Source organism: Dermacentor andersoni, chromosome 10 (assembly GCF_023375885.2).
Source record: "Dermacentor andersoni chromosome 10, qqDerAnde1_hic_scaffold, whole genome shotgun sequence".
Lineage (NCBI taxonomy): Eukaryota > Metazoa > Arthropoda > Arachnida > Ixodida > Ixodidae > Dermacentor > Dermacentor andersoni.
In genome coordinates, this window is record NC_092823.1 from 62096273 (window position 1) to 62124080 (window position 27808).

Sequence of the window (27808 nt, forward strand, 5' to 3'; positions counted from 1 at the left end):
TTTGGAAGTGCTGCACAAACGAATAACTAAAAACAGACAAGATTAATGGAAAGTATTTGTTGTACGTAACTTAGATGCATAATGAAAAAAAGTAAAAATAAGTGAGCGTGGACGGAAAGATACCCGCGGGTATCTGCAGGTACCCGCAGGCTGAACCTACCCGGAGGCTGGCTGTCACTGCATCCGCAACGCGGCTATCAAGCACATCTGATTGCGCGCAGATAGGCTGTGCAAGATGATGAAGTGCCACTACCTTTAAGTCAAACGGAGGTGTCTTGAGAGCTTAGGGTCCGGAAGTTATCCTTATGCTTGGTGACAAGTGGCGAATCTGCGTTCCAGGAAATAACAGGCGAGATCACAGGTAGGGCATTGATCACCGTGCAACAGGCGGAACACAAATCGCAGAGCAACAGCCGGCAGCGAACACAAGAGCACGAAATGAGAGCGAACGGCGAGAGCAAAGTTGATGGAGTGCCGCCTGACCAAAACAAAATTAGGAGCTGCAGAGACCTAACAGGTGATGTGGAAGGCTGGCAAGAAGATCTCTCTCTCTCTCACACACACACACACACGCACACACACACGCACACACACACACACACACACACACACACACACACGCACGCACACACACACACACACACACACACACACACACACACACACACACACACACACACACACACACACACACACACACACACACACACACACACACACACACACACACACACACACACACACACACACACACACACACACACACACACACACACACACACACACACACACACACACACACACACACACACACACACACACACACACACACACACACACACACACACACACACACACACACACACACACACACACACACACACACACACACACACACACACACACACACACACACACACACACACACACACACACACACACACACACACACACACACACACACACACACACACACACACACACACACACACACACACACACACACACACACACACACACACACACACACACACACACACACACACACACACACACACACACACACACACACACACACACACACACACACACACACACACACACACACACACACACACACACACACACACACACACACACACACACACACACACACACACACACACACACACACACACACACACACACACACACACACACACACACACACACACACACACACACACACACACACACACACACACACACACACACACACACACACACACACACACACACACACACACACACACATACACGCACGCACGCACACACGCACACGCACACACACACACACGCACGCACGCACAACACACAACACACACACACACGCGCGCGCGCGCGCGCAATTAGTTGCCGTTTGTATTTCAGACAGAGATGACGTGGTAAAGTTACACAAAATTTTACGAAAAGGTAGCCTGCAGCAGGGGGCAACATAACTGGCAAGCTTGTATATGTAATAATTGCACGGGGTGTCAAATGAATTGTTTGCAAATGTATAAGTATATTGTTTATAGGTAGCTGCAATATGATTTTATTTACCCACTCAAGGGCACACTAAACACGTACGAAAGTAAGTTATTACTATATGTATATTCAGTTTAAGGTTATAATAAAAGCAGAAGCTCAATAGCTGTGCGAACACATGCGCAGTATTCTGCATTCCTGGCTTTCCAACAGAAATTTCTCATTTATTTGCAAAGATTGTGGTTTTCTCACACTGACGCACTAATTTAGATGCGACATCGAACAAACATCAAGTGAAGAAAATTACTTTTGTCTAAGCTTCGGGCAACGCGGTTTCACAGCGAGGCAATATACCTGCATGGGGAGGCAGTTGTCCCTGTAAAATTATTCGACACTGAAAAATCTTGCTTGGACTCTCCATTACAGTGACGTAGTTGCACAGCGCCTAGCGATTATGTGGCGCATTTGCAGCGATTGTGGATTCATAGTGACTATTGATTGAAGCGCAGTAGTTGGTTACTGTGAACGAGAAGGGTGCCAACTTTCTTCTTAGTTTAATTCCCAAAACAAAAAAAAAGCCTTTCTTAGTGATGAGTATTATGCAGTGCAGTTACTGATAACAGAATCTACACTAGGCATTCATCAATACACGCAGCTCCAGCAACACTTCGCACCGAAGCAATATTTCGGTGACCTATTTTTAATCTAGCCACAGCTTTTCGTTGAGAGTAACGCTGCTTATCGAGTCCGATTTAGCACCTGCATGTCTTCAATGCACGTGCAACACAAAGGCTGCATAGTGGTAGGAAACGAAGGCAAGGGGCGTCGGGAAAAGAGAAGCGGCTTGCGAAAGTTTGCAGTGAATTGATTTATTATTGTACTCTCGAGCTCTGTGTGTTGCCTACAGGAAGGCATAACAGCTTGCGAGTGGCACCAACCGCTTGGAGCTTTTCTAGGCAACAAACCATGACGAAGGTTTCAGGCTTGAAAATTTTAGTCGCACTAGCCTTAATTTCTATTCTGTCCACGCTTGAGCAAGGCCCAGCTTGCGTGCTTGGAGGAAAGTTAGGACAGGCAGAATTAGGAAATCTAGGTTTACATGACCGCGATCATTCACCGCAATTGCATAGGGGTACGTATTCTCCGGTTTTCTTTCTATATATAATTTCTACATATATCTTAATGAGATGCAGTATATTCATGCGAAGCCGCAAAATATGCTTTATTATGCACAATACACAACGTAAATCAAAAGAGGGTGATGTTGCACTGGCAGGTACTGAACTTGCTTACTTTTGTTGTACGTTGGTATACACACAATGCATAGCGACACCACAGAGGGTAGGGATGTGCTTACGCGAAAATTATCCCTAAAAGACGGTTTTCCTTTATGAATATGAACACTTGTGTTGTTCGTAGCGGGGAATGTTGCAAAGGCAACGAGACAACTCATCTTTAAGCACTGTTTTTCATGTACAGATGCCGAACGTTTGAACGTAAGCCCCTGCTTGTGCTAGCGAAGAGCAGCAGTTCAACGGGGAATCAACACTCGTGAGGCAATACTGGAATGCCAGTGCGCAAAGTTGCTAGCGCGTAAATGTGTTCCTCCTTGACGGTTGGTTATGTGCGCGTTTGGAAGCATCGTATGCTTGAAGAAGATTTGTGTTGTGTAAGACCACATGCACATTTGGTGAACAAGGAATGCGGTGTTGCTACTGACTGTGGTGGCATACCCTTCCGAAGTGACTCGAATCATTTTGTATTGCAATTGCACGGACGCTCAATGTGCGTGTACAACGTAGCTATTGCCGCTGTCGTGCTGCAACGGTATCGGCGCGCATCGCCTAACTTGCGCGTGCAGTGTTAAGATGCGTCCACATCTACGCAGTCACTTTGGCGTCACAAGCGACGGTAGCGAGTGGACGCATCATCAGGCTTGGCTCAATGGGTTCTGCAGGAGCAGCTCGAATGTTGCCTTCCGCTGCTGGCATGAGCGCTGTTCGCAGACGCATTGTAGTAGCAGTAATTCCTCTTGAGCAGTTTTGTGCGAACTACAATGTGGTACTTTAACTGAACTCAGAGGAACGGACAGCACTTGTTAAGGCAAATATATATAACGGCTTCTTTCGGTGGTAGCAAGCGCCTGCGATCTTGTGCACGGCCGAAATGCGACTCCTGCAACGCAATTCGTGGCGCTTTTCATGACGTCAACTGACGCTGACACGCCTTCACCGCGACGCTGAACCTTCCTATCTCTTTCAATGCTTCGCCTTCAGGAGAAACTGCGCAGCTTTTTCAATGCAGAACGTACCTAAAATAGATGATCGCGGCAGCCAATACGCTTGTGCGTGATAGCATGCCGAAAAGAAATAACAAAGAGAAAGAAAGGAAAGGTAGGGTTGTGCACCAGATGCACGTTCGGTTTCCTGCTTTACACAGGGAGATGTGGTAAAAGCGTACAATGGCCCTTTTATCGCGCTAGTAAGTAAGAGAGAAAAAAAAATCGCGGGTGGTTACGAGTGAGTAGCGCGGATGTTGAAGTGCTAGCTGAGGTATATGAGCTAGGCGTTCCTGCTCCCGATGTCGAGATTGCCGAATCCTTTGGGGGTTTGAGCATTTTGTTTCTTAGATGACATTTCACTGTAGAGGATGTTTTAGGGGCTCTCGATTAGTGTGCTACGCACCTGTCTGGTTCTCGAACGCTCGCCGACTTTATAGGCGTGCAGTGACGCAACCGAAGGCGCTATGACGACGACAGTGTGAAGGCGATGGCGTGGTGACATTGAGACGATAATGAGTATTGGGGGCGAGCTCCACCACTGGAAAAGCTGGCGCCACCATCGACGTGACGTGGCCTGAAGGATCACGTGGACACGTCGGCCGCGTCAGCTGCTTCGGAAGCAGCGAAAGGAACTGAAAAAGAAAGTGTAAAGCCCCACCTGCACTGCTGTTCTGATTAAGTGACAAAGTTTTCTCGCCTTGGGGTATCTGCTTGACAGCATTTGAAAGCACTATAATAGGTAGTGGCTGCTTTTGGAGGCGTGCAGCACGGCACGCTACTGCTCGGTGCCGCAGTACGGGACGTAGGCAGCGGAGCCTGGTGTCAGCCTTATTCACACGTAGCCGCAGGACAGGAAGCTGCTTGAAGCTTGGCTGGCGAAACTTAGAACCGTCAAACAGCCATCGGCTGCAACTCAGGTATGCCGCAAGCACAGACGCGAGGAAGATTTCATGTACGGCGTTGGGATTGTGATGTTCGGCGAGCAGCAGAAAACGCGCACTGAGACGCTCGTCCGCGCCCGCCGCCCGGCTAGTGACATTACGCTTTATTTGGCGTATGAACATGTTGATGCTAGATTCTAGCAAGCTCACTGGAGTTGAAAGGGAGCGGTAAGAATCACATAAAATAAAGGCATGGCACATGGTCATGTTTGTGTTATGAATTAATGTACTGGATTACGAAAAAGAAGCAGCGGCAAATCGCACGCTGAGAAAACCGATAAACGTACAGTGCGGCGCGACATGAGAAATAATAATACTGAAACATATAAGAATGCAGAAGAAAAGAAAAAGAGATTGAGACGTTGCGACGTCACATCGCGAAATTATTTTTGAACAGCTCTGATATCGTCGACGCGACAATGGTTGTTTGTGTACTGTCAAACGCTCATATTGTGCGGCCTAAAGCTCACGGCACGGTGCGAAAGCGCGCTCACAGCGAAAGCAAAACATTGTGCACGGACATGAATGCAGACGCGCAGTCGGTCGCTGCGAACCCGTGCGATTGCTGCATTGAGGCTTCATTCTGTTATGCTCCATTCGGTTATACAGACAACCCACTGTAAGAACATATTTCACATTGTTTGCTCTCAGCGTTTGTTTACCTTGCACGCAAGAAGCCGGTTCGGGAGGCTCCATCGCGGCGACCGTGCGTAGGGGCGCTCGCTGTGCATATTCGGTAAAACGATAACGTCTGTAAACGACTTTGTGTTTTCAGTTTGCCCAAGATTATTACTTTGACAATAAAAAACTTCCCTCGTTTTGGGAGTTATTACAGAAATTTCCACGAGGGCTGCCTCGTGGTGTTTTTACTGGGCGCCGTAAGCCAAACCTATGAGGAGCGCACCGCGTTATCGCCTGTATTACGCAAGGGAGGCGCTTCCGACAGATGGCGACTCCGTAAGTCCTCGCCCCCGATATGACGGCGAAGACTTTATGACGGCGATGACGTAACAAAAGTGGTTTGACAAGAATCAGATGACGGAGCTGGAATGACAATGACGGTATTACGACGACGGTAGGAGAAGGACTGCACGACGACTCTGGGGCGGTGATGGATTAATAAAGGCGTCATAATCATAATTTAATGACGACAACATGATTGCGGTGGACGAAAATGATGAAAAAGGAATGACGTCGATGAAACAACGCAGGCGATATGAGGACCATGGCATGACGACAGTGGGACGACGACGAGTGCACGACGGCGTTGACGTGACAACGGCTGTATGACAATGACTTTATGGGGACAATGGCTTTACGGCGACGACGTGAGGACTATATAACGAGAATCGGAAGTCCACGACTATATGACGACCATAGACTGAAATGGTGTGCCGCCGCCTGTATGACGAGGATAACATGATGATGAAAGTGTGATGATGGTGGAACATACCAAGTGCAACATATATAGCTGCACATATCCACGCGAACAGTAGACTGCACTGTCTCCAGGAGTGGCTGACTACTGCGTTCGGCGCCCACGGTGCAAAATTGGGGAAAGAAGTAACAAATGGCTACCGCTTAGAAAAGCAGGAGAGTCAATGTACATGTTCCTTCTTCACACATCGCAAAACACCTTCCGATGTTTGTTGTCTGCAGTGGTTGCTCAGTGGCTGTGGTGTTGGGCTACTGAGCACGAAGTCGCGGGATTGAATCCCGGCCACGGCGGCCGCATTTCGACGGGGGCGAAATGCAAAAACACCCGTGTACTTAGATCTAAGTGCACGTTAAAGAAGCTCAGGTAGCCAAATTTCCCGAGCCCTCCACTACGGCGTGCCTCATAACCAGAAAGTGGTTTTGGCACGTAAAACCCATAATTTGATGTTTTTTTCTGATGTTTGTCTCTAGCACTAAATTTGTTCTCGATCACCCATAGCCTGTTGCGATAGAACGTCGTAACTATTTGGTCATAATCAACAACATCATTTCCAGAGCATAATTTAAACACGCTTGCTTTCTAGTCCATACTTCCATTCTCCTGTTTTTCAGTGGAGCTGTTAAGACCGTTTTCTTGTGGCGGTCGTTAAGTGCGACGGCGTGCTCAGGACCGCACGTGAATCGAAGAGCGAGCCATGCAGGCTGCATCAAGCTCACAATTTTTTAAAACGTAAATATCAAGCATAGTAGAGTAAAAGATGCCTCGCCTTATCTAACTAAGATTTGAAGATTGATTTTAGCTCATCTTTCTTGCGTTTTGCTTGTCACATTGTGGTTAACCGGCTCAACATCGCAGGTCAGATTGGAGGGGCCCAAATTGACAATCACGTCAAAATATCGCGTCTGGGCCTTTGGCCATGATCGAGTCGCAGACTAATCCATACCAGCGTTCAAATTGACGCGCATTGTTAGTTTAGCCAGTTCCGAGGTTTGGCAAGACAATGTGAAGAGCATAAACGAAAATGTGCACATTGAAGACACCATATTAGAGATCGCAAAGTCCCTCGCCAAACTGTAGAAATGAAACGTGCTGCAATAGCGTCAAGTCCTACTAATAAAGCAAAGCTTACCTGATCTTCACCCACTCTGGCAACCGCAATGAATTCGATCCGTAATAATTTTGGCTTTCCTTTCTAGAGCCACCTATAAACTAGTAACAGCATTGCCCGTTACCATTTAGTATTTCAGGTCTCGCTGATTGCATAATCATGCATGCCCATAGTTACGATTCTATGAATATTGTTAAATATAACATTGTTTCACATCCTTCCCATTGACTTTCGTGGTTCTTATATAAAACTTGAATTGTTCCGAAGCCCTAAACTTATGAGGGCAGGTTGAGAGGGCAGGGTGCCATCAGGTGGGAAGGGCTACGCTCGTCCCATTCGAACCACATTCGAAAAAACGCTTGGACTTTTCCGGTGTACGTTCGCAATAGGCTGTTGTCGAACAATGCAAAGGCTATACCCTATAGAGGAAAATCGCACCTCCGGACAGCAAGTTGGCGATCACGGTAAAGTCACAGTTTACTGTGTCTCTTGACAACGCGGCTCAGGCAGATGTATAAAACACCTTCAGAAAGAGTTATATGATGACAATACCTATTGTAGAGGAACTATAGGCAACGTGAAGGACGGATTACTATTTTTTCGGATAGAGCGTATTGAGGAGATCTTTGTGGGAAGAATAAGAAGTAAGTATTGCTGTGGTTGTGCGAATTGTAATTCTTTGAGGCATTACACTTGCAGGACAAGGTGATAACTAAAGAATTAAGTGCTTGCGCATATACAGGAAAGGTTCCCTCAGAGGCTTACACGTAAACATAACGGAGAGCCAGGCAAGCTACTCGCGTTAAATGTAACACGCCTTATAAAAACATATCTAATTCAAAAAAGAAACACAGCGGAGCAGTTGAAATAGCAGGCTTCCCGGCGATCACTTGCATTCTTTGTAGCTCATGAAAACAGTCGTAAAACGTACATGTTGCCTGAAAAAAATGAACACCGCGGAACGAATAAACTTAAACTGCTGTTGGTTTAGCAGCAGGCGCTGACTAAAAAGCGCGGAATATACTGCGAAATCAAGACCGACATTACATCTGCGGCTTAGTGACTTAGCCGCAGTACTTCCCTTGTAGCGCCTAAACCTGCGTAGAAACTGTGCGACGTTGGGCTGCCTTCATGATAGACCCACGATGAACAGGTTTTAGCTTATTATAGCAGGAATCCAAATAACATCGTCCTTTTACTGTATAACACGTGACATAATCTTAAGTACATACACTTGTAGTAACGCAGTCGCTGGTGACGTTACAATCTATGTTTCGCTCGTGTAGTACGTGTGCACGAAGTTTGTAGAATCAAACGATCGGGCAAGTCTTACGTTCGCGCTGAAGGGCCGGAGTAGAAATCAAGGTATCGTAGTCATGATGCCTTCATAACCATCACGTTGCGGCTGTCGACATGCATACGCTCGCGGCAGACACACGCAGTGACTATAATCCCCCTGGAAACTTGTTTGATCTGAAACCATGCTCAATAGCCAGATAGCACAAAAATATTTCGTAGAGCTTATATTCCCATAGTAGGTGGGATGGCCTCAGTTTATTACTTCCCTTCATCCCAGCGACGTTGTTTACATGACGGACCTGCTTGAATGAACCGCATGCTTCGTCTCACAGGGGGGGTGGGGGGGGGATAGTTGCTGGGCTGGCTAACGTCCCAGCAGGGGCGTCTGCGTCAGCAGGCGTTTGGTGTGTTGCGACACCACGTACACAAGTACACGAGGGTTCCACCCTCCCGCGTGTAGCCGTACGTGGCTTAGTCATGTCTGGAGAATGCGGGATCCTGGGGGTTGAGCCAATGCTGGGTTTTGGACCTTCAATGCCTCCCGGCGGAGGCAACACATGTCTTTGGCCTCTGCTTCACGTAGACGGCACCCCCGGACTGAGCCTTCCTTCCCCCCAACCGTATGCTCGTGCTGACCTCCCAGAATTTCCTTCGCGTCGCTCGCCATCCCCTCGCCGACGCTCGCTCTCCCCAATGCGTCGGCGACCCGCACCACCTGACCAGGAAAACTCAACGTCGCAGTTCAAGAGGCAAGAACTGCGCCCCATTCGAACTGTCCAAGTCCTCGCGCCTGTCCTGCTAACGTAGCCGAAATTTGTGTAGACGGTGTTCCTGAATTTGCTCTTGTGGATACCGGCGCAGTCGTTTCTGTGATAGCCGGCAAACTGTGCCCGTGGCTGCGCAAGGTAACCAAGCCGCTTTCTGGACTGTCGCTTCGTACGGCAAGCGCGCAGAACGTCACTCCGCACGCAGCCTGCACTGTACGTGTGCCTATTCACGGCATTGTTTACATCGTCGAGTGTATTGATCTTTCCACCTGCTCGCATGGCATCATCCCCGGATGGGACTTCTTATCCCGTCATAAAGCCGTGATCGACTGCACACGCGCCGAAGCTGAATTTTCCCCTTGTGACGCACCCTTCCACGAAGATTACGTTCGCCCTTCTAAACTTACAGTGTGCGAGCACACCGATATTCCACCTGGCTCCTTCGCCATCGTACCAGTCTCTCGCGATGCCATCTCTGATGCAAGGGTCCTCTTCACACCATCCGACGTCTTGATGGGCCGTAAATCTCTCCCACTACCCTTGGCAACACTTGACATGGCCGGCAGCTGCAGCATTATGTACTTTTATAATCCACTCTGCGCGCCTATTATGTTGCTCGTTGGCGAATGCCTTGGCTTCGTGGAACTCCTCGACTCTTCATCTTTGATTGACGTCCCGGGCGACTCTTTTTATGTCGACTCCGGCCAACCATCTTCGATTTCCGTGCTTGAGGAGACGTCCAGGGATGCGTTCTCGAGTGTCATCGCCGATACCCTCACACCTGCCGAGCGCGCCGACCTTCTTGATCTCCTGCACCACTTTAGAAGTTCATTCGACGTTCCACAACCTCACCTGGGCCGCATGTTGGAAGTGCAGCTCTACATTGACACCGGTTGACACGCATTGGCTGCGTGAGTGACACTGACACGCATGGGCTGAGGTGCGTGACAGGTGGCTTGTGGAATGCTCATATTCGCAAGCTCTTGACGGAAGACGGATTGAATGAAAGACATTATCGCCAAATGGTCGTGAACAGGTACCTGATAAGCGGCTGGAGCCATGGTTACGAGCTCCTGGTGAGCAATCCTGGTTAGGTTGATAGGCGTCTAGAATTATGGAGGGGGCATCATGGGATCTTCGCATGAGGATGTCGCAGCCGTGTTCGGGACTCTGGTAAAGCGGCGAGTGATGCGCCTGCTTTTCGCTTGTTCGAGCGGACGGTATTTTGTTATGATGGAGTCAACCGTGCTGCCGTGCTTACACACGAGTATGTTGAGGCATCGTCAGCTATGTCTTTCAACACGTGGCCAACCTTCTCCGGCTGTCGCATGTCTTTGTCAATGGTGCAGCACAAGGCTAAGACGTCTTGGATATAGGCGACGTACGATTCCGTCGACATCTGAGCTCTGGCCGCGAGTTCGTGCCGGGCTGTCATTTGTCGTTCGATCGATCGGCCAAACAATTCGCGCCTCTTCTCCTTGCATACGTCTCAACTCGTCACTTCCTCTTCGTGCGTGTTAAACCACACGCGAGCTATGCCCCGTAGGTAGAAAATGATGTTGGCGAGCATGAGCGTCTCACCCCACCCGTGGCACTTGCTGACGCGCTGCTTCAATACGAGCCAATCGTTGATGTCATTGTTGTCCGTACCGCAAAATATGCCGGGATCGAGGGGATGCCATAGGGCCACAATTGCCGGACCTTCTGGCGCGGGCTGTGGCGACGGCGTACTGTCTTCGGCCATAGCGGTGGGAGAAATGAATGTGGCGCCCGCTCCGAAGATCGAGGGCCGGGAGGAATAGAGCCCGCAACCTCCACGAAAAGATGTTACGAGGAGTTTTTATTCGACAGTAAATCGCTAGCACTTATCTAGTGAAGTCTGCACAGGGCGTACAGGTTTTAGCTGCCCTTTAAGTCAGACAGGAGAGACTCTGACCTAGCCCCACTACAATGCATTTGTCTTCGCCACAGTACGTGACAATACTATATAATGTTACATTTAAGTATTCATCAAAAATTCGAGATGATACGATCTATTCTGCATGAGGTAGAAAATTTGTAGTTTTTAATTTAGTACAACAAACAAAATATATCAGCATAGGATATATTGGCGGATACATCATTATAGAATACGCAGGCTAATTAACAGTTAACGCTGGGAAAAAGACATGACGAATATATTTTTAATACAGAACAACATTGCGAACGCGGAAGAGGAACACCAGTCCTGTCGTTCAACCTTATTGTGTTATATTTCGAACCACCCATAATCTACCAAAACGTATTTAGAATTTTCTATAAGTAATGATGGAAGAGTTCTATTGACAAAAACCTATGCAAATCCCACGCACTGTGGGAATCCATGTAAGCGAAGCTTTCTGTGATGGCTGCTTTTATTGACGATAATTACCTGTGATGTTGACGGCGGAAGCTTAATTTCTTCAACGTTTAGTTTAACACGAGATTGCTGAGTAGACGTTAAACGTTACCTTGTGTGCGCTACTTGTGTTTGTCTGCGTAGTACACAAAACAGGGGTTTGCTTGCGGTGTTGTGTGCCATATTTCATAACCTGTGAGAGAGTTGAGCGTTCTCGTGGCCTCACATGGCCCATCGCATTGTAGTAGAAGTATTAAACTTGAATTGGAATATGGGGGTGTATGTGACAAAACCGCAATCGGATTATGAGGCACGCTGTAGTGGTGGAGTCCGGATTAATTTTGACACCGTGGTGCTCTTCAACGTGTCCCAAAATCTAAGTGCACGTACCTATTCTATTTCGCCCCCATCGAAATGTGGCTGTCGCGGTCGGGATCAGATCCGTGACCTCTAGTAATGCCATAACCGCAAAGCTAGTAGTTATGACATTGTTGTCTGCGTACCTGTCGAGTACTCCAAGTGGGAAACTCCGCAGGTAGTGGTAAGGAAAAAGATGGAGCCTTACGTCGCTGTGGTTACTACCGAAACACGCTAAACAAGGCAGCTAAAACAAGCACATATGTTTTGCCCATTGCCGAGCCTTGGGCCAAGCAAGATATTTGTGAAGATTCACCTAGGTCAAGCGTATGAACAGCTTAGTCTAGATGATGTGTCGACCGAGGTATTCACAGTTAATACAATAAAGGGGCTGTAGAAGGCCAGGCGGCTGCACTTCGGAATTTTCGTCACGCCGTGGGTGTTTGAACGAGTCATCGACGCGTTGTTGGCAGGTATTCCTGGCGTCAAGGCTTTTCTTGATGATAACCTGATTTCCAAACCTCAAGCGGAAGAGCATGCAGAGACTGGAGACTGTTGTCGCGTCTGCAAAGCGCACAGTAGAGACTCAATAAAGGCAAGTGCGAATTCAACCAGACAACCATTGAATTCTTGGGACACCGGATTGATGACACAGGAATATACCCGAGCTGAAGCGAGACTCATGCCATCCAGCAAGCGCCAGTGACCAGTAACAAGAAAGAGTTGCAAGCCTTTTTGGGGCTACTTAACTTCTACAGAAGTTTCTTCGAGGGTAGGATTCAATCGGCGGAACCTGTTTATCCGCTCCTGGACCACAACCACGAATTGGAGTGGACTGGTGAGCACTATCAGGTGTTCTAGTGGCAGAAGAAGCTACTTAGCTCTGGCGCCGTACTTGTTCCCAATGACCACAAGCATCCCTTGATGCTGTGCTGTGGCGTATCCCCTGTAGCGGTGCGGGCCGTGCTCACCCTTGGAGACGCTAACGGGAGGGAGCAACCTATAGCTTATGCTTCACGAACTCTTTGCGCAAGACAGCGCAACTATGCAATAATTCACAAAAAGGGTTTAGCCGTCATCTTCAGTGTAAAAAGGTTTAATCAGTATCTCCCGGGCGAGAATTCACGGTAATAACAGATCACAAACCACATTTGGGTTTGTTTAACACGGACAAGCGAGTGCCGGAAGTACTGTCGCCCTAAATGCTTTTGTGGATTCTGTTTGTTCATTAATTTGAGTTTATTAGTACAAAGGCAACTAAGGCCATGCTGCGCCAGTCACAAGACAAAAGGACTTTGTTGTTGTCTGCTTATAACTATTGCTTCCAGTAAAGGCCAGGCGAAGACAACTGCAACGTCTTTGCACTCAGTAGCCTGCCATCCCCAGGGGACCAGGACGAACCACGGCAGCCACCAGGAGACGTGCTTCTGTTGGAAGCTGTCGAGTGCGCACCGTTACAGGCAGCGGACATTCTCAAGCTGAACAAGAAAGACAGCATCTTGGTCAAGGTGAAGGACGGGATCTTCAGTGACTGGCTGTCAACACAACTACGCAGCACGTTTGCGCCTTACGGGAACTGGAAGACCGAGTGTTGCATCGGGATTGCATACTCCGGGGAAATCGTGTAGTTATTCCCGAACCCGAAAGGGAACGAGTGCTACAACTCCTGCATGCAAATAACGTGGGCAATGAAAGCAGCAGCTAGAGGGTTCATGTGGTGGGCAAATGTGGACCACGAAGTTGAATATGTACGGTACTGCGTGTCATGTCAGAGTAACCAGCAAAGCGACCTCAAGTCTCCCGTTCGTTTTTCGATCAAGCCATACCAACCTTGGAGTCATCGAGACATTGATTTCGCTGGCCCAGTTAAGGGACATGTATTTCTTAACGTGGTAGATGTGTCCAGCAACTGGCCAGAGGTTGAAGTCATGTCGTCCATGAAGGCTACTTCCATTGTGACAAGCTTAAGAAGAATGTTTTCGATACATGGTGTGCAACACTTTATCGTTTCGGCCTTCACAAGCGCTGAGTTACATACGTTTTCGAAATGTATTGGTGTGCGTATTGTTTTTACCTCACCTTATCATCCCGCCAGTATTGGTAGAGATATGAGGATGGTAAGAGACGTCAAAGAAGCGTTAAAACGCAACAGAAAAGATCAACACAGTGCAAAATTTGGTGGTTCCTGTTTAAACTGTACACGACGCCGCATTCTGTCACTGGAAAATTGCAAGAAGCATTGATGATGGGGCGAAGGCTGAGAACCCCTCTGGGACGACTTCATCCGGATCGACAGCACGGGCCTGAGGTTCACCGCCCAGAGACGAAGACGTACTGTGTCGGTAACGCTGTCAGCTCTGGAAGCTTCACTTCAGATGCCAGGTGGAAAGCTGCCAGAGTGGGGGCGGTCAAAGGCCGGGTATTGTACACGATACAACTGAACAACGGCGAGTGCCATCACAGACAGCGGAACCAACCAAGAAGCACCTGGAGGAGACCTGAGACAGGCCAAGGTACTGGGGTGGACTACCATGCCGGGTTCCTGCCATGGCAAGACGGCCACGGCAGCAGCTGTTGAGCCCAGAAGCACCGCCAGGGGCAAGCCCGCAACGAGCCACCCAAGATCCGATCGCACCGCAAAGGTCAATGCACGGTCAACGACCTCTTCTACGTTATGACATTAATGACTATCCCAGCGTAGTTTTTGTTTTGTTTGTACGACTAATCTTAGGAGAAACGAGTGTTATATGCTCACGTTGCGTGTTAATTTTATCGCTTATCACCCAGGCTAGCAGCAGTGGTTTTCAGCACATGTTGGTCATAATATAAAGGGACTGTGCGTCAATAAACATGTGCTCATTTCCACCCGGGTGTCCGACTGATTTACAAGTCCTTTCAATTAAAAGTTTTGTAGTTTTTGACATACATATTTATCTTTCCACGGTGTCAACCTCATAAATTAGAGGTGCATGTTTGGGAAACGGACGAACTAACCATGCAGTACACGCTAAACCGGTACCTCCAGCTCGCCCACCACTACCTGTCCCCCCACAACGTCAACACAACAGCAGTGTCAGTACGTGTACTCTTGAACCTTCCAACCCACAATGAGCAGAATAACGTCGAAATTTTCCAACTTTTTGTAATTCATTCACATGATAATCCGTGAAAGAGACCCGAAATAACCCATGCAAATTTATGCTGTGCTACTTTGACTACGCTCGATACACACGGAGAGTGATTAGTCATTTTAGACTAGCACGAAAGTAGGACCTAAGTGTAAGTAGCAATGTATTTCAGCTCGCTAATCTTACATCAGTATAATAAATTTTTGTACAATGCTCTTTTTAATCTAGGTATATTGCGACACAAGGTAATCACACCCGGACAGGTTTCTATATATTAATTCTATCGGCTCTCAAGAAAGGTCTTTCCGTAACTATCCTGAGAAATCTTGTCACAGCCTCAGTTCTATATTCTTTGTGGATTTATTGTTTTCAAGCTACAGAGCCAGCTAACAAACGTGGCAATGGTACTTAATTTATAAGCCTGGTTCGCTGCACCCATAGCTCACTTTATTTTTTTGCCATAGTTAACTAGAGCATTAATATAGTATATAGTATGTAATTGGTAACAGTAGTGTGAAATTACTGCTGCATCTATTGAAACATTTATTACATTTCACTATGAATTCGAAATAATGATAATGTATAAGCTTGAAGCTACAGATAGTTTTCTTTTTACACTACTATATCAAATACCTTAGCAACAAATATTTGTAGGGGTGTGGAATAGCATTGGCGATTTCGCCACTAATTTTACGTATGACAATGCACATGAAGAAATTGAACAGCGCATTTTCTTGGTGGTCTCTCCTGTTCACAGTTGCCTTATAGCACTACATGTATTAATCCCCAAGAAGCAAGCCTAAAGCAGTGATTTCCACCATATTGATTAGTGGTACCAAATCTGAAAATTCATTCTTTTCGGATAAACATACAGTTTCATCTGCACAACATATCAACGCTTGAAGAGCGCTCCTGTTAAAACTTTTCTTCGTGATTGTGCGCCGACTCACATCATGCCTGTGCACGACGCGTCCTCTGCTGATAATGAGGCTGTCGCGTGCTGAGACTTGTGCAAGCATTTGAGGCCGCTGATGGCGGCGCTAAGGTATTACTGGAATGGTGCTAGTTCGAATGTCAAAGTGCATGTCGCTTGTATTATTCTTATTCTTACCCCCGTAGCATGTAATAAATGTTGCTTAGCGGACACTGCTTGTAATAGTGTGGCAGTTATCTCATAGATTATCTAGATTATCTAGTTAGATTATCTTATAGAGATAGTTGCCCATGTCACAATATGTCGCTGTTGGGTACGTGGAATTTTATGAAAACGACCATCTTGATTATAAACATTATAATCCCACGTTATGGGTATGTGTCGTAGTGTCGAAATCATGCTCAGTATCCATACACGGTGATCATATAAAAGAGCTAGTTGTTGTTGGCAGAGGCGAAGTGTACGTACATTTGCAACTTAGAGAGGTGCTTAGAATGCAATTTCAACCACATAACCCGGTCACTATCTTTCACTTGCTTAAGTATCAAAGAAAAACTTCTGGGAGTATTTTCATGAGATTGTGAGCGATAGTGAATTGCCTGTGGAATAATAAGCAAAGCATTAAGCAAAAAGAAAGCTCTTGTGGCCTAATTGTTAGAGAAACAGGTTGATCTGCTGGCAAGCCGGGATTCGAAAGCCACCGCTTTCTTTGCGCATTAGGTTGAGTCTACAGGGCGAGAACCTTACCAGTGGCTGAGCGACCGAGGTGAAACCATTCAATTGTAGACGACCAAAGCTCCGCTTTAACAATGCTGTATTTTGGACCGAAAGACGGAGCATTGATAGCGAGGGAAAAGCGTTAGTCAACTACATCAGTTTTGGGTAGAAGCTTCAGAGGCCGCATAAATAGCACTAAGGATTTGCTTGACGAATAAATTAGAAGCATGGTGTCGCGCGTGCACAGGCGAACATGAGCAGATCTCTCTCGATGACCGCGAACACTCGTGGTTACAACGCGGACGCGACGAAGAGAGGAAACGGAGGCGAGCGAATTCTTCTACTGGCTTTTGCTTCAGCGCGTCCCCATAACATCACATTACTCCACCTGCAGTACTAGACAAGTGAAAAGACAGTTCACATGAAACCACCAGCCGTCTGCTTCGCCCAACCTTTGCCCCCACCCGACATTATTCTTCAAGAGACAACAAAATGTTCCTAGACAAAGAGCTTTGGTTAGTTTGACCACTTGCTTTCTTCTAACTGCTTTAAAGACGTGTTTCCTGGCTTTTTACATTCCAGGAGGATCTTCCGGCCTGACACCTTCAGCCCTTCCAAAACCACTTAAGAAAGGGGCCCGTAAGAGTATGTACCCTTCTTTTCACTTTCCGTCTATGTAGCACAACGAAAAAGCCACTGCGCCACCATGGCGTGTAGTAGGCCCGTTGTAGGCCTACTACACGCTTTTTGCCGTTGGTTATGGGACTCCATGATCATGAAAAGAAAATTTAGGGTAGAATAAAATTTGTCCGAGCGCATACGGTAGGCATTACCATGTCACCACCGACAGCTTGCGGCTATCCTTGAAAAGGAAAGTGTGGAATCATTTCATCCTACCGCTACTAACGTTTGGCACATATCGAATATTAACGAATTTAGCACCAAAGTAAGGTTCATGGAAAGGGGAAGCCACAAAGACACGACGAGTACTTTATGTCCTCTCCTTTTTATGATCGTTTGTTTTTCGGGGCTAAATTCAGTAAAGTTCGAAATAAACCAACTAGCGCAGCAGCCAGTAGTACTAGAGTATATGGGAGATTCAATTGTAGGTTATCAAAGAAGCTTGAGATGAAACTAGGGACCAGGCAAAGGGCAACTCAGCAAAAATCAAAGCTGTAACATTGAGACAGTGGTCAGATTAGAAATCAAACGAGAAAATCAATACTCTAGTTAATATGAGATGTAATAAATTGTTCTGTGCACGAGACGTAACGCGTAAAACAGGTTGCCGGTAATCTAACAGAGTCCCATATTGGATACCAAGAGAAGGAAAGGGCAGTTGTGGATTGCGTACGCCTAGGTGGTGTGAACAAATGTGAAAGTTAGCAAACATAAAATGTAGTTAACTGGCGTAAAACAGTTATAATTAAAGACTTTTGTGAGGGGCCTTGCTCCTGCAGTAAACATGAATAGGTTGAAGGGGATATATGATTCGTAAAGCATAGTTCCGTTAAAATAACAATCCATAGCCATCTGCCTGAAGAAGGGCCAGTCCTAAAAGCAATGTCAGAGTTGCATTTCAGCAGTAGATGCGTAGCAATAACGTCGGTCAAATAATGAACTGTTTTGAACAGCCGCCTCTGCATTTCTGAAGAATGCAGAAACTCCACTAGAGTTGCCTAAATATGCATCAGCATAGGCCCAAATTTCCGTTGACCTACACTCATATGTTAAGTTGGCTCACCTCCAAATTTAAGTTGTCGCACTCCCCAGAATTGAAGATCGCCCATCCCCAAATTTCAATTCGTCCTCCCCCTAATTGGTCCTCAGCGTGCACAGGCAAACATGTGCAGGTCTCATTTGGTTACCTCGTGATTACAATAAGACACTCGTGGTTACAATGCAGGCGTGACAAAGAGAGGAAATGGAGGCGAGCGAACGCTTCTGCTGGCTTTTGATTCAGCGCCGTCCCCATAACATGATATTACCCAAACTGCAGCACTACACAGGCGAAAAGACAGCGCGCATAAAACCACCGGCCATCTGCTACCCCCAAACTTTGCACCCAACCGGAGGCAGTTGTTAAAGGGACAACAAAATGTTACTAGACAAAGAGCTTTGGTTAGTTTGACCATTTTCTTTCTTCTAACTGCTTAAAAACGTGATTGCTGGCTCTTTACATTCCAGAACGAGCTTGCGGCAAATTACCTCAACCCGTTCCATCACGACGTAGGAATCAAGGCCGTTGAGTATGTACTTTGCTGTTCCCTTTCCGTGCAAGCAGCAGAACGCAAAAGCCCATGCGCCACCATGGCGTGTTGTACGTTTATGTAGGCCAGTTGGTTATGGGACTCCATGATCATGAAAAGAAAACTTAGGGCCGAATAAAATTTGTCCGAGCGCATACAGTAGGCATTGCCATCTCACAACCGGCAGCTTTCGGCTATCCTTGAAAACAAAATTGCACAATCATTTCATCTTACCGCTACTAACGTTTTGAACATATGGAGCATTCATGAATTTAGCACCAAAGAAACGATCAAGGAGAGGGGAAAGTCATAAAGACAGGACGAGTACTTTGTGCCCTCTCCTCGTCGTGATCGTTTGTTTTCTTGGCGCTAAATTCAGTAATGTTCGAAATAAACCAACTAGCCCAGCAGCAAGTAGTCTTAAAGTATATGGGCTGTACAATTGGAGGTTATGAAAGAAGCTTGAGACGAAACTAGGGACCACGCAAAGAGCAACACTGCTAAAAATGAAAGGCGTAACATTGAGGCAGTGGTCGAGTTAGAAATCAAACGGGAAAATCAACACCCTAGTTGATATGAGAGGTAAGAATTTGTTCTGTGGAGGAGATGTAACGCGTAAAACAGATTGCCGGTCATCTAATAGAGCCCCATATTGGGTACCAAGAGAAGGAAATCGCAGTTGTGGATGGCGTAAGGCAAGGTGGCGTGAAGAAATTTGAAAATTGGCAAGGAGATAATGTAGTTAACTGGCGTAAAACCATTGTAATTGGAGACTTTTGTGAGCCGCCTTATTCCTGCAATAAACATGAATAGGTTGAAGGTGATGTATGATACGTAAATCATAGTTCCGTCAACATTGTAATCCATAACCATCTGATAGAAAAGGGGGCAGTCCTGAAAGCAACGTCGGAGTTGCATTTCAGCAGTAGATGCGTAGCAATACCGTCGTGTAAATATTGAACTGTTTTACACGGCCGCATCTGCATTTCGGAAAAAAGAATGCAGAAACTCCACTGGCTTTGCCTGAGTATGCGTAATCATACGCCCAAATTTCAGTTGGCCCACACTCAAAATTTAAGATGACCCACCTCCTAATTTAAGTTGTACCACTCCGCAACACTGAACATTGTCCATCCCCAAATTTAACTTGACCCACGCCCAGATTCCAAGTTGGCACACCCCAAAACTTCAACTATTCCACCCCAAAAGTTCCATATGGCCCGCCCCACATTTAAGTTGGCCGATTCCCAGATTTCAGGTTTGATCATTCCCAAATTTACTTTGGTCCTTCTCAAAATTTAAGTTGGCCCACTTCCAATTTTAGTTTGGCCCACCCCACATTTCATGTTGGCCTACCTGAAAATTTCAAGTTGATGTGTGCAAAATTGAAGTTGCCTCAACCCAAAATTGAACTTCCTCCCCCCTCCCAAGATTTCAACTTGGCCAATCCTTAAATTTACATTGGCCCATCCACAAGTTTGAAGTTGGCCGACTCCCAATATTAGGTTGGCCCATCCCAAATTTCAGTTGGCGCACCTTCAAATTTGAGATTGGCCCACCCCGAAATTTCAGTTTGCCTACCACGTTTAAAAGCTTCGCCATGTGTATTCTGAGAAGATCTTGTATGTCTATGGGTATTGTCTTTTTACAGCGATGCTGTCTATGGCTACCCTCCAGAAAAATTGTTGCGGCAAACAAGAAACGCGTTGTGGCAAAGCCAACTTTCTCGCGAATGCTCTGTAGCTCTGAATCAAGTGTAGGCACCTTCGGAAGAAGATCATACTGAAATTGACCGCTCAGATTACTCTATCATTACAACGAGTTTCATTTACTTGTCATAACTGGTTAGTGCACAGTGAAGTTGTAAACGTTACAGAACTCCCGCTTGTGTCAGTACATGGGCATTTCCAGGGGGAGTGTGGTTACAGGAAACGGCTGTAACTCTTCTTTTACGCAACTTTCCCTAAACAAATTAAATGATAAATTGCCGCTAAGAGAACTTTAACTTCACGCCGAGTTTCATTTACTTTTCGTAATTACGTAGTTCTGGGTGAAGTTGTAAAAACTGTGGAATTTCCGTTTGCTGTCAGTACATGGGCTTCACGGGAGGGAAACTGTCAGCTCCATGTTTGCCGGTTACAATAAAACTCTAGCCCTTCCAAGTTTCGTTGGTCTCATTAACTAGGAAGTATGCTAAACCACTAATTACAAAGAAACGCGTTTTGCTTCGTGCACTCCTTCGGAGTGTGCTCCGATCGCTCGCGTCGAGGCTCCCTCTAACGGTCACCTGCGCGTAAACGGCGCTCCGTCGCAGCTACGTCAACATCACCTGCGTCTTCACAGCGGCGTCGTAAAAGCCCTTCAACGATAGCTCTGTGCATGTATGACGTACTGCTTGAAAAAAAATTCTATACTTTGATCTTAGCCAAAAGGCCGAGAAGCGATGAAAAAAAGAATAATATGGTATTACGTGCCAAGAGGAGAGACGAAGAACAGAACACGCAATCTTTTGCCTACATCGGCTCCCGTTTTTTTGGGAAGTTTCTGACCAGATTTCTTGCCTGTGGGTGCCCAATTTCATCGAGGATGGATGCGTGAAGTTGTTAGCTCCAACTGGATACCAGACTGCTACCAGTGAGTGGAATATTTCCAAGTTTAGGCTCTTTGCACTTCGACCGCGCCGCCCGTGAACCAGAAGAGTTCGTGGCGGGAAACCGCCCCCGGCCTTTTGGCCCTTCAGTGGAACCTCTTTTTATGCAATAAACCGTTCAAGGGGAGGAACTACCACCCGACGCTTTTCTAGAGGATTCCGCCTGGCAATTAGCCGGCCAAAGACACCATTTGACGAAATCGTCGAAAGACAGGCCCGGCAATAGAGCCAGGCCTAGCGCGATGCCCGGGCGCGATGATGGTGGCAGGACCGGAGCTGGTGTCAAGAGCCGCATTATTTGTCGTGGAAGAATACCGCCGCTTCCCAGGGAGGACATCAAAATTGTGATCAGAGTGAGGGGTGGCCTGAATATATCCAGGATAGGCCCGGCTGTGGTGGCTGATGCAATCAACACCGCTGCTTGCATCGAGGATTCGAAGCGTGAAGCGGACACAATCTGTCCTAACTATCAACAGGATATCGTCGTGGTCAGTACCCCTGAGGAGGAGAATGCAACCAAATATGTTAGGATAAAGAATATTTTGATGGCGGGTCATGTGCACGAGGTAGCGGCATACCGAACGACACCCCATGCTACGTGCAAAGGTGCAATACGAGACGCTGCCCACTGTGACGGGCCAGAGGTGTTGCAGTGCAAGATTTTTAATGCAAGAAACCCCCTGGCGCTGGCCGAGAGGATCAAGGACACCGGCACCGTCATAATTGCCTTTGACGGATACCGGGTACCCAACAACGTCAGGTATGATAATACATTGGTCAGATGTACTTTATATCGTAAGCAGATCGACATCTGCTACGTTTGCGGAAGGCTCGGCCATCGCGCCGACGTATGTCCGACGTGCAGCGAAGCCATATGCAGAAGATGTGGGGCCTCGAACCCAGACGAGTAGCATCAGTGCATGCCTAAATGCAAGTTGTGCGGCGAGAGCCATTTCACGGCAGGGAAGGAGTGTAGACAACGCTTTGAAATCCCATACGTCGTTCGACGTCGTCGAAGAGAAGGAGCCAGAGCCGAAAGGAGCCGGATGAGAAGCCCTAGCCGGTATTACCGCGGTGCCGAGTTGCAGTTCCCGGAGCTCGACCAGCATCGGCCCCAGCAAACAGCCCCCGAGGGAGATCGCCGCCGTTCCAGATCACGGTGTAGGGGTCATCACCGTTCCAAGAGTTTATCCCGAAGCTGTTCCCGTAGTCACTCCAGGGGAGGATCTGCTTCCACAGTTCGCTTTGAGCCCAGAAGCCGATCTATGTCAACATCCATAGCCAGGGGACATCATCATCAGCAGCAGGTCGTCCACAAGGAGGGCCGCCTTACTTGGGCAGATCGGGTCCGTGGAGGACCATCGGAGGTGATGTTGAGGTCGCTGCCAGAGCATGATGATAGTTGGGAAAAATCACGAGATTAGAGCGCGAGAATGCGGCCATGAGAGAGAGGATTAATAGGCTAATGGGCTGAGATAGAGATTAAGGGCGCCAGGAACTAGCAACCCACCGCTACCATCAACGTGGAAATTCTGGAAGTCCCGATGGCCGAGGGTGGCGATGGATCACGACCACCGAAGAAGAGGGCAATAGCTTTTGATCAGGAGAACATGTCACGTAAAGCTAAATCAGAGGTGCGCTTGATGTTAACCACTCTCAGCGAAAAAATGAAACAGTTACGTGATAGGATCACTGAGATGCAAAGCAAGATGACGACGTTAGAAGCAAACACCAACCAGCGGTTGGCGAAAATGGAATCTTTTCTCGAGTTTATTGTGGGCCCGGTAGCGCCACCGAACCCACCGATGCGGCTCTCTGACCCAGCAGCTAGTAATGTAGCCACGATTCTAGTTCCCCCCCCCCCCCCCCCGCTAGGGTCGGTGTCCAGCTCGTAAGAGATGGCTTCGCCCCTTGACACATACCGAATTTGGCAATGGAACTGTAGGGGCTTCTCTAGGAAGAAAGCTCCCCTACAGCAATATCTACGCAGTTGTGAAAAGATGCCCCAGTTATCTTATTACAGGAAACCCTCTCACCTGGCATTTCGATGACTGGGTTTTGCTCGGTCGCCGTGCAGTCGGGGGAAGGGGAGAGGGCAAGGAACTCACTCATGTGACACATGATCTCAAATTGGCTGGTAGTATTATTGAGTATGTCATGGTAGAGGTCATGCCTGGTCGGGTGAACCGAGGCAGCATGTATATTCTTAACATTTACAGTAGTCCCAATGAAAAAAGGGAACGATTTAAGACTCTTCTCTGCGCGGCCGTAGACCTGGCAGGCTCAAGCCCTCTTATTGTCGCTAACGACTTTAATGCCCCGCTTCATGTCTGGGGTTACAAATATGATACCAATAAGGCTAAGCATCTCTGGCAGAATGCCATGGATCTGGACCTGATGCTGATCACTGACCCGAACTTTCCAACCCGAATCGGGCCAACCACGTTTAGAGACTCTACCCCTGATCTCACCTTTGTCAAGAACGTGACTGAGGCCAAATGGAATAACTTGGCTGAGAACCTTGGTATGCATCACTATATTTGTGAGGCACAGCTTCCTATTGTAGGTAAAAAAACGGCGCGAATTCTCGTACATGGACTGGGATAAATTCCGCAAGCTTCGGAAGGAGAGGCCTCCCTCAGATTCCCGACCTACCATAGAGCAATGGATGGTTCAGGTCCAAGAGGACCTTCGGCGTGCAACATCTAAGATCTGCACTGACCTTCCTGTTGAGAAAATGGACAGCAGGTTAGCGCATCTGTTAGGGGCCAAACAGTCCATTCTCAACAGATGGAAGTGTCAACGACTTAATCGTAAGCTACGCAAAAAGACATGTGAGATTAACGAACACATTTAGGAGCATTGTGTAACCCTCTCTAAACAGCAGTGGGACGAGGTTTGCAATCCGATAGACGGCCAAATACGCAATGGTAAATCTTTGAGCTTGCTTAAGCATCTGCTTAACGAGACGCATACTAAGCCTAATCAGAGGCACGTCATTTGTAGAACCATACATGAGGCCGCACGAATGATCTCTGAGGATGAATTATTCCGCATGCTTGCTGAAAAATATCTCCCAGTCGGTTCAGGACGGTCTCCTGTACATGTCGATTACCCGGGCCAGGCCAATTCCTACCTGGATGCGGAATTTGGCGTTGAGGGGATTCATAGGGTTCTACATGGACTCAATGTAGATCCGCACCAGGGCCGGATGGCATATCCAAAAAGGCGTTCCGAAATCTGGATGACAAATCAATCGCATACCTCACAGAGGAAATTAATGAAATTTGGAGGAATGGAACCGTCCCATTACCTTGGAAGACTGCTCTCGCAGTACTCATCCCCAAACCTGGCACAACACATAGCGTTGACAACTTGAGGCCCATCTCGCTTACATCATGTGTGGGTAAGGTAGCGGAGCACGCGGTCTTGAATCAACTCTCCCGGTTCCTGGAGAATAACGACATTTACCCCCATCGTATGATAGGATACAGACCATGCCTATCCGCACAGGATACCTTGAAACTGATTAAGCATCAAATCATAGACAACGACTCTAGGAACACTGGGTCCGTTTTGGGACTTGATCTTGGTAAGGCCTTCGACAACGTTCTACATTCGCATATCCTAGCCTCGATATCTCGGCTCAATCTGGGTGAGAGATTTTAAAACTATGTTAGACCGTTCCTCTCGGATAGGAAGGCTACCCTCCGGGTGGCCGATCTCGAATCACTACTGCTGGAACTTGGCGAGACGGGCACCCCGCAGGGGTCAGTCATTTCCCCCTGTTAATTCAATATAGCTATGGTCAACCTTAGCAGAAAACTTCTCGAGATTAAAGGCATCAAACACACTATGTGTGCGGACGATATAACAATATGGTGCACTGTGTCATAGTCATGACGTCTTGACGCTCAAGGTAGTCACGTGGGAACAGGGCATTCCGACGTTTTGGAAATTGCTGCAGCTTGCTCGGTCATCTGCTATGCTGCTACATCAGATCTCTTCATTAGGGGCAGCATAGGAGGTGGCAGATAGAACTGAAGAGAGTGTCGAAACGCCTCCGATTCCTGCAGCCACTTGACCGTATTTTGTGTCATGACATCACGACGCAGTAGAAGTGATACTGAAATTCGCTGTAGAAAAGCTATTAGAATATATTATTTCGAGTGAACTCAGGCTTGTGTTTATTTTCTATAAGTCAATAACCTTTACTGATGGCTTGCCCTAGTGGTTACCTTTCTAGTCAAGATAATAAGACTAAGGAACCGGAACAGGTATTAATTGAAATTCACTGAATAGATAACCATTATTGCACACTTTATTTTTCGTTGGCCACGACCTAGTAGCGGCAACTACAGCCACAAATGATCGCGTCAAGCATGTCTAGTGGAGCGCCACTACTACAAGAGAACAATATTTTATTTCGCATTGTAGGAACGCTGACATATTTCCGTCAGTCCTAAACGTGGTACTTTCAGGCCTTCTGCATGCGTGCACAATAATAAACTGCAGTTAGACTGTTTTCGTTTTCCCCGTATTCTACCAAAATCCAGTGTAAGCTCGTTAGTAGACTCTTTCACCTAGAAATTCGCCGTAGAAATTCAAGTATTTAGATGTGCATTGCCATTTTGCATTTCACTCTGTGCAGTGGATAACTTACAGCTTGTGTTGCATAATCTACGCTTGTTGTACCATGGAATCACTCGTACACACATCACTTGTGAGTGTTGATTGGACATGAAGAATGAATTATTTACAATATATTCGTACAAGAGAAAACGGCAAAGCGATCAGCTCCAAGCGAGCCGGTGTTCACTTTCTTCGTAATCAACCAAGGACTTCTTCGTCCTCTTCCTCTAACGCTAAGAGAGCGTGGCAATGTGGGTGTGAAAATTCGGGCCAGCGATTGGATTATATTGTATGTCATTAAGACTCAATGCGACAGGAAGTACTATTTGGTCTTTCACACATTACCGACTTGAATGAAAATCAGTTTTTTTTTTCTCGACAGAAGTTGCAAATATTTGGAACCCTTTCTTTTGTAATACGCAGTGAACATATCCATTCTTTATTCGGCAGAGAGTCAACGACCATTTGTTCAATCAGCAATGCTTGTATATATCTTTTACCTAAGATACAGTTTGTAGATGGTTTTACATCAAGTGTTTAACGCCGGGACGAAATAATGGAAATGTGCGTGAATTTTCGAGGAGAGTATGTTTGTATTGCACATAGCTTTAAATTAAATTTACCTGCACGCGTGCAAGAATAATAAGTGATTGCGGAGATAATGAATAACTAAAATGGAGCTCTTTCTGCGCATCTGTCTCATTGTCAGCATGATTGTTGGCGAAATATGCCCGAGAGGACTTTTCACGCGATCAGAACCTGTCTCCACAATATGCTGCTTCATCTAAGTGTGAACTCATTTCCTAATGGCAACTTCAATTATATTATGCTGCCTTTAAGATTTAAGCGCCTGGACTTCGAGCACGAAATGTCAGTATTTGTTTGTTTTTACAACATAAATATATATTTATCAACAATTTAAACATTTATCTATACTCTTGCGTTCCTTCAACAGGTGCTACTGAGATGGGTCCATGAAAGTAGGAAAAGAAAATGGTAGTATACCGTGCAGCCGATTACCAGAGGGCCATACACAACACAAGCACTTTCATTCTTTTTTACTATGACCATCTATGTGGTGTTCTCTTTCTATATGCTCCTATTTTACTAGTAAAATAAATTTCAAATTAACGTCTCGATAAAATAAAATGACTTCAGTCTTTCAGCACTTCCCTTGTAAACGTTTATTATTCCATCCTTTAGGGCAGCAGTTCTTTCATTTCTTCTGTATTAGGAAGGTGACTGCATAATCACAGTAGGGAACTATATTTAGGTTTTATCAATAAGCATTCCCAGCTTGTGTCCAGTAACTGACTGCTTCCAGGGGAAAAACTGCATCGTTTACCCTGACTTCACTGGGGAGTGACAGGATGTCCTGCACCACTGACATAATGCGAAAGAGACATCGTTTGTGTGCTTCTAAT

General features: G+C 46.8%; 1 long non-coding RNA gene across 1 annotated transcript; it reads left to right on the forward strand.

Moving 5' to 3' along the window:
- Nucleotides 1-2459: 2459 nt before the first annotated feature.
- LOC140213498 (uncharacterized) lies at nt 2460-27552 on the forward strand. The gene is made up of 4 exons (XR_011890343.1): nt 2460-2638; nt 17436-17498; nt 19041-19102; nt 27340-27552. It is a non-coding gene; the product is annotated as an uncharacterized lncRNA (long non-coding RNA).
- Nucleotides 27553-27808: the final 256 nt, after the last annotated feature.